The 16,624-nt window shown below is 41.4% G+C and overlaps 2 long non-coding RNA genes across 2 annotated transcripts in view; both read left to right on the plus strand.

Moving 5' to 3' along the window:
- LOC127051663 (uncharacterized) overlaps window positions 1-16,624 on the plus strand; it is a 290,729-nt gene that overhangs the window by 164,303 nt on the left and 109,802 nt on the right. The gene's annotated exons all lie outside the window — the stretch shown is intronic.
- Window positions 6,585-16,624, plus strand: part of LOC127051659 (uncharacterized) — a 30,080-nt gene continuing 20,040 nt past the window's right edge. The window contains exons 1-3 of the long non-coding RNA XR_007774568.1: window positions 6,585-6,664; window positions 6,983-7,044; window positions 8,470-8,622. This is a non-coding gene — a long non-coding RNA (uncharacterized LOC127051659). The remainder of the gene's footprint in view (window positions 6,665-6,982; window positions 7,045-8,469; window positions 8,623-16,624) is intronic.

Genomic DNA, 16,624 nt, shown 5'->3' on the forward strand with positions numbered 1-16,624 from the left:
CTCAGGTACCTGGCACCTTGGTAGCTGGTGCCCTGTGTGCCCCCTGCCCAGGTGTCAGTGCCTTTGCTTGTAACTCTGGATAAGTCTCACAGTCTTTGCTATCCCACGTTTCTCCTGTGTAAAAGGAAGATAATACTGACCTATTTCTTTGAGAGGGTTGTAAGTCTGACTTGGGCTCAGACAGGGGCCCATAGTGAATGTGGTCAAAGGCATGGGTTAAACACCATCTATATTTGGCAGAAGAATGGATATAGAAACCCTGGGCCAGATCCTCAGCTGATGTAAACTGGCATTGCTCCAGTGCAGTCAATGAAGCTACATACGATGTGCAGCTGACAACACCAGACCTGTTGACGCATATCTGTCAAAATAAGCAACATTGTTGATGATATAATTTGTGCTGGCCTTAAGGCTCATCAAGATGCACCTGATTTCTGCCAGCTCTGAACAAAGTTTAGAGTCAAATTGGGTGTGTCAAAAACTGTATAGAGCTTGCTTTGACATTGCAGCTCTTACTAGTGCTTGGGCACTCAGCCCCTTCCCCATGTCGCCTTTGACTTGAGAGCCCAAGCTCCAGCCTGAGCCGCAACATAGACACAGTTGTTTTTAGTTTGCTAGTGCAAGCCCATAACCACAACTTTGTGGACCTGGGCTGCAGAGCTCGCTCCCAGATGTATTGTACACACTGGTGGAAACAATTCCTTTGTTATGACTAAAGCAAAGATCTGTTATGAGAATCTCAATTTACATCAATAAACAGACTTTCACACTAATCTCTGTGTGAAAGATCGCACCTTAAGTTAAACAGGTGGGGCATGTATGACCTTGCCATAGCAGAGGATGATGCTCAAGAGAAACGATGCATCACAAGAGAAATTATGGCTAGTGGAGCTAGGAGAGAAGTCTATGAACTCATTGCGCAAACTGGAGCTGTTGTTCAGTGGCCAGCACATTGCAGGTGTTTAAGAAACAAACAAATAATAATAAAATGGAGACCTATATTGGAAAAGTGTCTATATCTGTTGGTAGGAGAAGGGAAGGGGAGACCCACAGAGTAAGGATAATCTGATGAGTACTTCACAACTTGCCAAACTGCGCAAGGGACCAAATCCTCAGCTGGTTTAAATGATGTGGCTCTATTGTGTTTACATGGCCTTCAACAGAGTTGCATCATCTTGCATCAGCTGAGGGTGTGAACCAAAGTTCCTTATAGATGCTCATCCAGTTATGGGGATTTGTACATATCCATGTGCTGAGAGTTGATACTAAACCATCTGAGATGATTGAGCACTGGTTTATTTTGCTGTGTGTTCACCATGACTAAACCGGTGTGTAATCTCTATTCTGGTGTAAACTGGTATTTACATTAGGCTATTTAAATGATCTAGATGAATAAACTATTTTGGAGTTTTTTTCTTTTATCTTGATGGCTACTAACTAGTTTCATTAAGTCCACTGTTCATACAATGTAATTTTAAAATCTGTGTTCTTTCAAGATTCAAAAATAAATGAAACAATAACTAAGTAATGTCCCTTTTAAATAATATCTAGTTTGGGGAATGTAAGGAGGGTAGGAATCTATCGTTCCTTTCTTGGCTAGAAGATGCACAAAAGAAATGGTTACAGAATCTAGGCTGTCAAAATAATAAAAGGAAATGATAACGCTGATAATTATATTATTCAAACAATTCAGAATCCTTTGAGAATACATTTTTTAATGACATTGTAAACTGAATTGCATTTCATCACATTGGAGAGTCATAAAACAATAAACTAATTAAGACCCCTATTGTCTCTGCTGCTATCTGCCGATGTGTGTGGTCAGTGGAGCTCTGTGAGCAGCTCAGCCTTAGCAAGGTTTGTGAGTTTTCGTTTGCAGTGAATATTGCCATTGCCACTGTGTTATTGCTGTTCGAACAGCAATAGCCTTGATCAACACACAGTTGTGTTCCAGCATGCTGTAAGTTCACCAGCCACTCTCCATTCAGATTCTCTTTTCAACAGCTGAGATAAAGTGCACAACAGTTTAAATCATGCTACATTTGAAGAATGTGGTTTTAGGTATATCAACTGGTCATGCAACACACTGACAGGGGATGGGGGTCAGAAGCTCCTTGTGAATGGTGGGGTGCTGAGGGATAGGAGGGGGAGAGAGGGGAATTATTGAGACTTGGTTGGAGGTAGAGTGTAGCTAGCTCCAGGCTGAGAAGGGACATCCTGGTAGTTCCTACTGCCTTTCCTATGGCAGTTCCTCCATGGTTGGTGCCCTGTGAGCCCTTGTCTCCCATCCAGTGCCCTATCCTATCCCTGCCCTGGTGACTGGTGCACATGCTCCTGTCTCTTCCCCAGGCCAAGTGCCTCCACTAGGACCCAAAATGCCTGGAAGTCAGGACTGAGCTGGGCTGGAGAGGCCTACCTGCTCCCCCCCAGAACCTGCGCAATCTCATGTGCCATGATGGCTGCTCTATCTCCATCTCTGGGTCGTGTTCTGATCTTGGTCCTCCCTTTCCAGAACATATTTGAGTCCCGCTGTTGCCTCTGTGAGAATTGGGGTACGGGCAGGAGGGAGACATAGATCCATCCCCCAATATTTCTATTGCAGGGGTGCTAGTTCCTGTGCCCGCTTGTTTCCCACTCCCATTCCGCCACCTCTGCCGAGGGTCAGATCCACAGCTGGTGTGAACAGACATAGCTCCATGAATTTCATAGCCGAACATTGTACTTTTCTTGACTGTGTGTTTGGAAAACAGTTGAAGGTAATACCTTCCTTTGATAACCAATTCAATACTTGCATCATTCATATGCCCTATTTAGAACTGTCATGGTGTAAAATGTTGGAATAGAGAGGGGAGTGACTCAGGTTTGTGTAGAAAAAGCATTACACTTATGTACATTTTCTAATATTCTGCTTCTGTGATATTTCTGAAATACTTGGTCTAACTGAAAATGAATAAAGCAATGAAGGAATGTCAGTGGACCTACACCTATCTGCACTAGCTGCAGATCTGGTTCTGAATATTTTGGGTCTGATTCTCCTCTCCATTATACTAGTTTTACAGTGAATGGAATTACAGTGCAATTATGCCAGTTGGCAGAACAAATCTAATTAGTCCTATGTTAGATTTGCATGATGTTACAGGGGTGAATGTGGACTTTAGTTATAATACCATTGAAATCTGTAAAGCCAGAGAGGTGAATTTGGTAGTTAAATCAAGGGACCAATACTGCTTGCCTAACTCATCTGAGTTGTCCCATTGACTTGAATTAGTCTCATCACGTGAATATAAGGCAAACCAGATTTGACCCCAAAGCATATCTGGGCTTACTTTATGCTATTAGTATCGAGAAAGCATCCTTTAAGCTTCTAGATAAATTCTGTTTTGCCACTTTGCAAAACAAACCTTACGCTCCTGTTTGAATCAAATAACTTCCCTTTGTATCCCACTGAAAAAATCAAAAAAGGTGACTTGCCTGCCATATTTCTGTATTTCTATATTCACAGTCAGTCCAGGTCTTATCAATTAAGGCTTCTTTAAGAAGAAGGGGTTCTCAACTTTATATGAGCACCTGTGTACCCGCTAGGGATAGAGCTGTATGGATTAGAGGTATGGGGATCTCTAGGAAAGTATCTTTGTTCTGGGATCAACCAGTAATAGGGTTTTATGTAGAAGGAGCAGGAAAAATTCCTAGGGGATTCATTCCAATTATATCCCCAATTAGGAGAAAAGAGTTTTTGTTTGGTTTGGTTTGGTTTCTGCATTCTAAGCAGTTTATTTTAAACATTTGCTTTCTTGGTATCTGAGGCATCAGTTAATATTGTTAAAATTTACTACCGCACCACCCTCTGATAAACAAAAATGTTCTTTGTTTGCAATCAACAGTGAATAAATTGTATTTTTAAAATGACATCTTAGTACCTTAAAGAAACAATCACAGTTTCAGGCTTAGATAGGAAATGTGGAGAGTCCTTGCCATTTACCTCTAAAGATTCCCTTTTAGGTGCTTGTCTATCATTTGCATGGTATGAAGTCTTCCTTTAAATGGTATTTTTCAACGTTTTCTAGAAAACTGTTAGTGCTTCTTCCTCCTTTCCTTAGACCTCCAAACTAGCCAGTTATAGTGTTGGGGTGGTCTTTATTGGCTCCTCAGTGAGCAACTGCTTGGGATCATTGCTCAGCACCAGGAAATTCTCCTCATGAGTCCCTCAGCATTTTTCTCCCCAGCTTTTCTAAATAAAATATAGCTCTTTGATGGACCATTAAATATAAATTTGAGGTGCTGTGAGTTTAGTTTTAAACCTAATTGAGTATTTGTGAACCAAATGTAAAATTGCTGGATACAAGTCAGTGCTTCGGTGTCACTTTGATATCTCTTTTACGAGATTACATTCTCCATTCTGAAGTGCATGCGTGTATGCAGTGTTGTTTCTCTCTGCGTGTAGGTGTAAATTTCCAGGCAAAAAACTTGATCCAGCTTCACTTAAAGTGATCAAGATCTCTCAGCTACTAAAGGGGGGAAAAATCCTTAAAAGAATATAAGCATTTTCTTTAAAAGACACACATTTTAGTAAGCCTGATTAAAAGTTGAAAGTTCCACTTAAACGTTAGGAAGTATGGAAATGCATAATTAAGGCAACAAAAACACCTCAACTCTGCTCCATAGCCCTGCTTACCTTTCCTTCTGTCCCATTAATCAAGCCTCATTGATAGAAGAAGGATGTCTGATGGACTTTGGTTCTGATAAGTGCCTTGAGAATTTTGCAGTCTGCAGCTGTGGGCAATTAGCTCACATTCACCAGCAGGCTGCTTAAACCAAGTCTATGGCTGCTTTGTATGGTGCAGAACAGCCAGAAAGTATTGGTGAATCTGGGCTCTTAAATACACTAAATTGTGTTTGCCTCTGAAGCAAAATTTAAGCACACTCATAAGTGCTTTGGTGAGTCTGGGCCTAATTTATGAAGTCAATATGGGGCTTCATGAAAATGTTGGGATCTATCCACATAGCTCTTGCTGCAGGGTCTGGCTCTAAATTATTAACAGTGAACTCTCCCTTCAGCTCTGTTAACTACAGTGAATGCTGTGTAATATATATTTATTAGCGAAATTCCAAGTGAGTTGATCCGCCCTCCACTGAAATCTTGAAGCCGTGGATCAAGGAAAATAGAGAGTAGAAGTATACATTATAATAATAATGCAAGTCACAGAAAAACATATGGAGGAGAGGAGGATACATTCCCTAGAATGAGAAATTATTGAACATTTAGAGTCAAGAGGTTATTGGACATTTTGAGCAAGAGATTAGATCATCTAGGGTCCGATCTTGCTTGTTTGCATTGAATTCAACCTGTGCAGTAAAAGAGAGAATCTCCCAAGCTTTCCTAGTGTAAGTGCATATCTGTTGCAAACAATTTAGGACAAATCCTCTGCTGAGCACCTGATGTAAGTGTGTGTGTGTGTGTGTGTGTGTGTGTGTGTGTGTAAAAGAATCCTCTGTCTCAAGCTGTGGAGCAACTGCGTGAAGACTATTCCAGGACAATGACTAGAGTAAGGATCTGAGGTCCCATATGCCTCTGCACACAGTAGAAGATTCTCTGACTCTGCCCTTTCTCTGGTCCATTCATACTCCAGCCCCGCTTGTCCCCATACTAAGAGGTATGCATGCCTTACAGAGCTCTTATTAATTTCTACCCCACCAGTCTCTTGCTCAGTAGAATCGCATTGGTTCCACTACCAAGGGGGAACTCTCTGTTGCCTTTGAAAGAGGGAAATGATTTGTTCCTTAAGATCAAATCCTACTGTTCATAATTGAACATCCCATTCGTCTGGGCCAAAGAATATACAATATATCGGCAGCTACATACAGTCTATTGCATGCAGTGGTTTATTTTTAGGAGGGAAAACTAGGGGCAATTATCCCTTAAGGTTTCTGATTTCAGTGGGAGTGGTGCCTGAGTAAGGTCTGCAGGATTTGACTAGCTATGTAAACTGACCTCCAAATGCAAGATAATGAAGCATTACACAATCTGTACTAATTATCAGCACTGTTCATATTTTATTTTCTTCAACGTTTATCTCACTCGCAAAAATAAGTTGCCAAATTATTCCCTGCAGTACCCTGGCTAACTGCCTCCTCCCCCCACCCCAAAGCTGCCCCCACATTTCATTCATTAGATGTTCCTGATTTATTCCTTCCCCTGAGGAAAAGCAATAAAACGGCTGTTATCTAGGGTTATTCGGAAAACCTGTTTCTGGTTTACTAGATGAAATCACAAGTCTCTTTGTTTTAATTAAATATTTATTTAGATATCCAAGGGGGAGAATTAAAAAGCCAGCCCTGAGACTGCACTTCCAGAGAACTTCCACAGTTTCAGTTTTTAGATTGCATTTCTTTAGACCCAGTTGGAGGAAGAGACTATCCAAGCCGAATCTGAGGCAAGCTACCTTTGGCTGTCTGTGCCTCAGAGCATGTCAGTCATGCTCTAAAGCTGTCGGCACAGCTGGTACTCTGTACACAACAGGGAGTATTTTTAAACACTAAAAATATGAGCATGACAGGTGCACATTTTATTAGAACTTTTTTGGGGGGTAATTGTGCATTTGTGGAGAGGAAAAAAGCTAGCAGCACTTTTTAACAAGTCTCCAAGTAAGTGGGGAAACAAATGAAGGTCTGTGGTACATATTGACATTTGTTAACCAAATATGGGTAATTCAGAGCAGCCGATCCTTTTCTCTGTTTCAAAAAAATCTGGATGAATTTTGAGCAGCTTGCACAGCCAGAACCACTCATTCTTTTTTATGAGCTTCATTTGCATTTATACTCTTTCCTGCTGTTGCTGAGTACGCCCCTTTCACTTGTCCTAAATCTACGACTGCACAGGGTGCATTTAAGTAGCTGCTTCCTACTGATATATTGATTATCAGACTAATTACACCCTGGATCTGTACTTGGGCTAACAGAACCGATATATTTGAATTTTTTATAGGGAGAAAACTCTGCACAGCTAATTAATTCTACAGGGACGCAGTGAACTCTTCTGTTTTGTTGGTAAGCCACCATTGTAAGTTTCTGATCAGATAAGACTTACTCTTAAAAATTAAATAAATATACGATGGGGACTTTTTAAATGCATAGCCTTGGTGTACAATAAATTTCCTTTTCTGTGTATAGGACTACTGCTTTATTAGGAGCATTTCAACCACTTCACGGTATTTTCTTATTAACAGTTTATTAGCCCTGCTCCTGCAATGAACTCCATGGGGACAGACCCCTATGCCCAGCTGGAGGCCTATTGACTTTAGTGAGGCTCTGCATGTTTGCGACAGTCTTCATGAGTCTTGCTTTTTGCGGGATTGGGGCCTGGCTGTTACACCTCACTATAGCTAAGGTGACATGAACCCTTTCACAACTGTAGTTGCAGACATGTGCTGTATTCAGCGTGACGTAGAAATGGATAACATGGAAACAGCTTTTTTTTTTGGTTAGGTGCTGTTGCTCAATAAAACTTTTCAGTGATGATTTGTTTTTTAAATTACAAAAACTTTCTGATGCTTTTCTGACCAGCTTTATCTGAAACTGCCTCACATAAAAACTCCAGCTTTTAAAAGATGCGGATCATTCAGCTGGGTCTTTTAGCAGTGTGAAAAAGGATGTTCTAAAATGGCAGTGAAATTGAAATTTCAGAGCAATCTATCAGGGGGAACTGAATAGCTTGAAGGATTGTTGGTGTAATGAGACAATAGAGCCTTTCACATCTAGGGCTCCAGTTTGGATCCAGCTTTGAAAGTTGCTATCTGATGGCAGTTTGGTGGCCTGTGTAAGCAGATCTACCACAGCCAAGAGTCTGCAGCTAATGGATTCTAATGGTTACCCATATTGACAGCCTCAGGCTACGTCTACACTACAGCATAAAATCGAAATAACTAAAACCGGTTTTATAAAACCGATATTATAAAATCGATTTTATGCATCCACACTAGGGCACATTAATTCAGTGGTGTGCGTCCATGGTCCGAGGCTAGCGTCGATTTCTGGAGCGGTGCATTGTGGGTAGCTACTGTAAAATGATGATGAGGCCAATAACTTCGATTTCCATCCACACTAACCCTAAATCGATATAGTAATATCGATTTTAGCGTTACTCCTCTCGTTGGGGAGGAGTACAGAAATCGATTTTAAGAGCCCTTAAAATCGATTTAAAGTGTGTTGTAGTGTGGACGGGTACAGTGTTAAATCGATTTAACGCTGTTTAAATCGATTTAACTGCGTAGTGTGGACCAGGCCTCAGTAAAGAGGATATGGACAGAATGGAGCATGGAGGTTGTATTATCTTCATAGTCTAAGAAAGTTCTGTGCCTTTCTCCTGGGCTGCCAGTCTAGGTTACCATTCATGAACACAAAATGTAGTTAAACAAAACAATGACTCTAGTGCACTCAGTTATTTTTCAAACTTTTTTTTTAATGGTGCCTTAGGACAAGATAACTCGTTTGCCAGTTGACTTGAGAGAACAAAGAGAGCTTGGAGTTCTTTTCCAGTTCAGACACGTCAGGGAGAAGAAAGCCATAAAGATACTTCACTATCACAGGAAGATGTTTAAAACTGATACAATGACATAGCATCGGAAGGTAATTTAATGAGTACAGCATGGGAAAATTAGGTCACTGAGTTTGAAACAAGTTCAGGGAGAGGTTTTGCAACAGCATTCTGGATGTAATTTGATCTGATGATTTAGACTTGGGGATGGGCATCTTAAAAAATATTACATTTGTTTCGGCTGAAAGACACCAGAGTATAAATCAGAGAGTTTCCATCTCAGAGAAGCTTAAACAGCTCCTAAGGTTAAGTAGAAGATATAAAACTGTTATGGTATGTTCGTTATGGGTCTTCAAAGAAAGTGGTGAAGAAAGCAGGACAGCAAGGTTACTTGAATATCAGTGGGAAAGATCCCACGCAAATTAAGTGCAGCTGGTGGGAAGATCTAACATTCTGGTGGACTGGGCACTGCAGGTGGGAAATTCCAAACAGATTTCAAAAGTTATTCTAAGAGCTGTACATAAGAATAATGTTGTTTAAAGCTCAGTGCTAGGCTTAAACATATTGTGAGTCCATAAAGCTAACAGAGATACCTGTGAGAGTCTTAATCCCATTCAGATGAAGGTGCTATATGGAAGAAGTTCACTTGAACAGTGATTTGACTGTACAGCAGGTTGCGATCATAAAAAGTAGAGAAGTGAAAAAAAAAAAGAGACTGCTATATGATCCATGGATTCCTGCTGTCATTCTTCAAATGGTTTCCTGTACAGAAGGGACTGGAAATACTTTTAGTACCATGGAGGCTATTGTAAACTGACAACCATTGCGTACTCACAATAGAGAGGAAGAATGGTTTAGTGACTGAGACACTAGAGTGGGACGCACGAGAAATGTTTAATTCCTGGCTCTGCCACAGAATTCCTCAATGACCTTGGACAAGTCACTTAGTGCTTGTCTACACGGTGTGACAAATTGCTCTAGAAGGGTGTGATTTGAGAAGCACTCTAATGTGCCGTGCTCTACCTGTCCCGTGTAGACCCTGCTGAAGTGCTCTAAAAGATACCTGTTTCAAACACGAATGTCAACATGAACGAATTACCTTTAGTAGCAAGCCAATAGGAGCTACAGAGGCCAGTCAGAGCTCAGCATGTTAGAATTGTGCAGGCAAGTTCTTGGGCTTGGATTTTCATAAGAGCCTACTGGACTGAGGTGTCCAGTCTGGACTCCTAACTCCTTTGAAAACCCTAGGCTTAATCTCTCTGTTCCTTAGTTCTCCATCTGTAAGTAAAATGGAGAGAATGCCTTCCTCCCATCTGTTGTTTATCTTCACTATGTAAGACTATAAGTTCTTTGGGGTGGTAACAGTCTCTCATTACATCTATGTACAGCACCTATTATGGGGTGGGCAAACTATGGCCTGTGGGCCAGATCCGGCCCGTGGGATTGCCCCTTTGGTGCCACAGGCCCCGCACCGCTCTCAGAAGCTGCGAGCACCACATCCCTGTGGCCCCTGGGTGGGGGGGTAGAGGGTCCATGTGTTGCCCTTGCCTCCAGGCACTGCCCCCTGCAGCTCCCATTGGCCAGGAATGGGGAACAATGGCCAATGGGAGCTTCAGGGGAGGTACCTGGAGGCATGGCAAGGGCAGTGCATGCAGAGCCCTCCACCTCTCCTCCCCCAGGCACTGCAGCGCTTCCTGGAGCGGCGCAGCATGGGGCCAGAGCAGGCATGCAGGGAGCCTGCCCTGGCCCCTGTGCGCACTGCTGCCACCCCGGAGCCACTTTAGGTAAGCAGTACCAGGCTGGAGCCCGAACCCCTCCTGCACCCCGTCACTCAGCTCCCTGCCCTAAGCTTCCTGCCTGCACCTTGCATTCCTCCTGCACCCCAACCCCCTTCCCTGAGCCCTCTCATGCCCCACACCCCTCCACCACTCCAATCCCTTGCCCTGAGCCCCTTCGTGCACACCGCACTCCAACCCACTATCCTGGCCCTGCATACAATTTCCCCACCCATATGTGGCCCTTGGCCCAAAAGGTTTGCCCATCCCTGACCTAATACAATTGGCCCTGATCTTGTTTGGGGTCTCTAAGCACTAAAGTAATACAAGTAACTCAAACAAATGATAATTAATAATTGTGGTTGATAGCTGGTTCTTGGTTTTGCATGGCAAGCAGGTAAATTATTTGCTGGAAAATGATGGTAGACATGCAAACAGCTGAAGAAAATTGAAGGCACTCACTGCCACATAACTATTTTTTTACAGTGATAGTGTGGTATAAGTACTTAGCGTGATGGACAGGGATTTGTCTGCACTAGTTTCATTAAGATTGTGGGAATCATGGAGCTAAATCTTAATGCATCATGCTGAAAACTAATCCCACAATAGTTGCTTATCATGGGCCAGATTCTCTAACGCAGATTTAAGTTGACTGCTACCATGCTCATCCTGAGAGGGTGGCAGAATCTCACTCTATGTGATGGTTTAACAGATTTGCAGTATCCCAGTGCATCTTATTCTGAACCCTGCATCCCTGTTCTCCTTGCTTCTTACTTTCTTAAACCCTCTGTTCTTTTTCCTCCCTCTCAATTTTCATCTCTACCTTTCTCTTTAGGCTCGTTAGAGTTACACAGCTAAAAACCCTGACAGTTCTTTGCAAATGTCTTTTTTTTTTATCCCTAGTTCCCTTTCACTCTTTGGACTGAAACAGGCTTTTTTGAAAGCAATCATCCCCTCTCAGAGTATGAAATTACATTTTGAGGGGCAATTCCACACAGCAGGGGAGAGTGGAAGGAGTGTTACAAAAATACATGGTTAGAAAGGCCAAAGTTGCAAGAATGATAAAAGGATAGTGGGAGGTGTGATGTCACTAAACAAGTCCTAGGAGAGGAAGAGATGGCAGAGAGATTATGAAAGAGAAGGGGAGGATTTTATGCAGAAGGAAGGAAAGAGAGAGGTTGGGAGAACAGATAAAAATGAGATCCATACGTTTTATGAAATAAAAAATAGGAAGATTATTATTATTTATTTATTTGTATTGTATCAAGTGCCTAGGAGCCTTAATAATGGATTGGGGCCCCATTTTGCAGGGTGCTGTACGCACGTAAGAAAGGTATGGTTTCTCACCCAAAGAGTTTACAATGGAAGACAGTATTATTGAACATTGAAATACTGGTCTGAAATTATAGTAGGTTTCTGGTGACTAGAGCTGAGTGGAGAATGGACGTTCCATGTCACAATGGATTTTGAGGTTTCAAAATTTGACTTTGTTCTGAATCAGAGTAAAATCTACAAAGGAAAATTCAGAAAAAATATTTTCCATTTGGTGAAAAGTTTCAATTTTGACTTTAAAACGTTGTATTATTATAAGACAAAATAAAAACAAAGCAAAAGGTTTCAAAATGGAAAAAAAATGAAATGCTTCATTCTAAAAACATGGAAGGGGATGTTTTAACATTGTCCAGAACTCTCTTCTCCCCACCCCCATTTTCTTCTGAAATTAAATTCTGGTGAAATTGACCCAGCTTCATGAAGCATTTTGATTTTGACAGAGCCGCATATTCGGACGGAATGTGGTTCTGTCAGAGTTTCTCCAGTTCGCTCTTTTACTGGTTACAACAGCAACCGCTCATACTCCTGGTTTGTGAAGCCACTCTCTCTACTCCATAAAGTCAGAAGGCCAGAGACGGTGTTATGATGATTTACATTGGCTGAGGATTTGATCCAGATTCTTTGAACTTGCAGTTGACAGTTTAGTCTATATGCCATTATCAGTCCTAAGCTTCAAAGACTATCAAGAGTTTTCTTTAACAGAGTTGGCATTCATTTACACAGACTTCTCCCTATCTTTATTGCTTCTGAAGTATGGCCTCCCATAGTGAAATTGGGTAAGGCTATGATGTACCAGGGCTTTTTAAATTTTGCTAAGCTCATCATGATGGTTTGAGAAATGTCTTTTTATGAGTTTGGGCCCATTACAAGTTGATTACAATAACACATATGAGTTAATGGTAAAAAACCATTAGAACAATCTTTAGAAATCATAGTTATTTATTGTTATGGCTTAACAGAGTTCTTGTACATATAGCTTCGTCTACAGCTGAGAGACTGCTATTCATTAGCTGGCTTCAGCAGTATGATCTCAGTGAGCCAGGCAAAGCATTTGTGCCTGTGAGTGAGTGATTTTGAGGGGTAGGGAATGCCAGAAATAAAGGCCATTTACAGTGGCTTTGTGGAGCTGTTACGTCTATTTGGATCAAAGCCTGGATGTGCCTGGGGCACTCATAGTGGTTGTGCCACTTGTGTTACTCTTCTGCAGATACAAAAGGGGAAGGGACTGGGACTGAATGTGAGAAGTAAGAGGTGATGGTGGGGAAAGCCACATAGTTTTCCAAAACAGCCTTGCAATGGTATATATCTGCAGACAGTAAAACTGAGAGTTGGATTGTTAGTGATTGTTCTGTCAAAATGCTGATAGAATTAAGGGTTCTGATACTGTGGTGATGGGCAGCAGTACAATACCATAAGAGCCATAAGGTAGAATTAGGGATGGGCTAGAACAAATCACCTGTTGTTTGAGGGGGAAAAGTTGGAATGCAGATCCAAATCAGATTCTTTTTCACTGGCCTCTGACTCAGAAAATTGTGATTTAAGCTATGACAAAACAATCAAGACACTCCCTGTCTGTTTTATATTTGGGGAAGAAGGACATTGAGAGATCCAGAGAAGGGAGTGACTTGCTGTTTTTTTATTTATTTTCTTCTTATGAGCTACAGAGAAGAAGCAATATTTTAAGGGGGATCTGAATGGAGAGAGGCTGGTATCTTGGGCAACTGGAGATGGCAAGGCATTCTGTACGTAGGAGATGGACTGGAAAAAGACACAGAGAAAGCAATAGGAGGAGATGAATAAGGTGTTGAGAGTGGTAGTGGAGAGGACAGAATGGGATGTGGTATGAGAGGAGGTCTAAGATGAGATGGGGTAAAATGTGATGAGAGATGAGTTTGAGATGGGACAGGGTTGGATGTACTAAGATGCAAGGACTGAGATGGGATGGAGTATGCGACAAAGTCTAAGATAGGATGGGATATGAGATGAGGTCTGAGGTGGGATGAGGTGGGATGGGATATGAGATGAGGTTTGAGGTAGGACGAGGTGGGGTGGGATGTGAGATGAGATCTGAGGTGCGATGAGGCGGGATGGGATGTGAGGTGAGGTCTGGGTGAGGTGAAGTGTGATGTAGGAGATGATATGAGCCAAAGTCTGAGATGTAGGCCATGCCAGATTTGGGCAGTGTTAAAGGCCAAACCCCAGATCTGAACTCCTTAAATTTAAAAATTCAGATATTGGATGAAGTGCTGTAGTTTGGGCCCATCGCTAAACCAACCCAAAACATTTTCTACTTCATCCAAATGCCTACATATAATACAGACTTTTGACAGGTTAAGGAAATATACCTTTGCATTTTAGAGAAACGTTCCTTACATTTAGTTTTATGGTGATTGAAGGTCCCTCCTGGAGAGTAAATTGATTTTTGAAACATTTGTCACAATAAAAAATGAATAATGCTTCTACTAACAAAGACAGAAATCCTGTGAAAGAGGCATTCCCTCACTACAGCAAACCGAGGGAAAACAAACACAAGGCTTTTAGATTTGTTTACTACCATACACTATTTGCCCTTTATTTTGCTTGTCATTGTTGCTAATTTTACGGTTAAACTGGGACTTTCTCCCTCCAACTACTACAAGCAACCGAATCACAGTTCAGAGAGCAGCAGCACTGAGCCACATATTGAGCTTCATCATCCAGCAGGCAAAGCCAGAGGTCCTTTCCTTTTCCCAAAAGGCAATTGAAACTTCACCATAAATTGTTTTCCCACATCAGACTTCCTCGTTATTGTGTACAGAGGATGGGACTAGGAGTCATGTTTCTTGGGTAGCCTTTTCAACTTTGCCAATGACTTGCTGTATGACTCTGAGCAAGTCAATTTTTCAGATGTTTAAGTTGACAGCCACACCAAATAATGGAGAGGAAAGAATAATATCTCCTTTCACATTGCATGCTATCAGTATGGATCCAGAGGACTGCCCCAAAGAGAGAGCTGGCAAGCATCTTGTGTGTATTCACAAATTGGTAGATGTGGTCTGAATGTATCTGTCACCAGTTTAACCAGGATCTCACTTCCAGTTCAGGAGAGGAATATTATTGGAGGGCAGCCTTCAAAGGCTGTATTCCTGTGGCCTGATACCCCATCCTGCCAGCCTCTGAATAGTCAAAACAAGGGAGTACAGTAACTTGCCCTTGGGATCTAAGCTATTAAAGATAAAGGCAGTTTTTCTACTGACTTAAATGGGGTTTGGATCAGCCCCTCAGTGCATTATATGACAGGCATTGCTACTCCAGTGGCACACGGCAGCCATAAAGGCACCACAAGTAGCTTGGGGGAAAATTCACTTAGCACAGAAGCTACATAAGGATTTAATAAGTGGGACAGCCTATCCCCCAGGGTAGGAGGCTTCCCAGTGTAGGAAAGCACAGGGTGTGTGTGTGTGGGTATAGTTTAGCATTGACTGCTAAGGGGTATACTGGGCTATAGGCAGCCCTGGAGGCTGCCATAAATTAAAACAGCTTCCAGGGCTGTGTAGAGAGTACAAAAGAAGCATAAAAGCTACGTTTGCTCTTCCTCCCCTGGGCCGAGTCTGTGCCTCCCAGGAGCACAGAATCTGTCCCATTATGTATGAAAGATTCTGTGCCAACATAAGATGGATTGTTCCTTATTCACAATTAACTGGAGAGCGGTAATCATGGCCCCTGATAACAACAAAGTATTCATTTATTAATTAACCTTAATACTCCATCCTGATAGCAGGTTAGAGCAATTAATGTGTTATGAGATACACAGACAAATGGGGATGCAAGTCTATTTGATGATAGAGTGACACAAGCAAAGAGTGACTTTGCCAATGAATATGCAAATAAAATGTAAATGATATTTATCATAATACTGCAAATGCTCATTGTGAGGATAAAAAACAGCAAAGGTCGGGATAATGACAGGAACTGGTGTTTTATACCTTCTTCTGGAGAGTTTTAAGCCTGGAAAATCTGGGTGTAATGTGACACTAATTCTTTTTCAGGAGGCCCGAGAGTCCTCTTTAGGAAGCCACTGAAGTGTCAGATTTTGCAGCACTTTCTTTTGAAATAAGGAGGCTGGGTTCATATCTACATTAGCTGCAAAACAGCAATCATGTTTTTTATGTTTACCTCTACAGCTTGAGATTAATAATACTTTTAGGGATATATATATCTATATTTTTTAATCCTGGCCCATTAAAGACATTGAGCATTTTGCGGCTGCCTTCAGTGGAGCCAGTATTTCACCTACAGTTTTCACGTTTGAGATATTTTCCTCTACTAAAATAATCGTTTCAGGTTTTCATTAGTATCCCCATTAGAACTGGGGTCAAAATGTTCAAAAATTTGATTTTTTTCATCAAAAATTTTAAATTTTGCAGCCATGATGTTTGATGAAAGAAACATTGAAAAAAAGTGTTGGCAAAATTTTTGCAGTTTCTTCCCCCCACTCCCACTTATGTTTTTTGACTAATTGTAGATATTTTGCAGGGCATAGAACTAAGCATTAGTGTCTTTGCAGAATCTTGGTCATAATTTTTCCCATTTCCATTCCTGTACACTTCTATTTTTCCTAATTCTGGATGTGACTGAAAGCAAAATGACCAAAATACCACAGGAAAGTGTGCTCTGGACACAAAATACTGGAAATATCAGAAGAAGTCTTGTTCTTGTGAGGTTTTAGTCCACTTACACAGATTCAGTTTGTTCAGATGATTTTTGACAATGTTCTGTTACATTTTAGAAGGGTTGGGTTCTTCTAAATGACTTGAACCTCCTGAGTCCTTGCAGATTTTGCCATCGCAAGTCTATGTAGGAACAGAGTTGCTTTTCCAGACTGTCTTGGTGGGTTTTCATTATTATGGTATTAACTTTAATACGTCAAAATCTGTATTCAAAACAAATCTTTGTGTGTTCTGATTTCCAGACTTAAGATTTCATCTTTAAGAATATAAAATTGAAA

Source organism: Gopherus flavomarginatus, chromosome 5 (genome assembly GCF_025201925.1).
Source record: "Gopherus flavomarginatus isolate rGopFla2 chromosome 5, rGopFla2.mat.asm, whole genome shotgun sequence".
In the NCBI taxonomy this organism is placed as follows: Eukaryota; Metazoa; Chordata; order Testudines; family Testudinidae; genus Gopherus; species Gopherus flavomarginatus.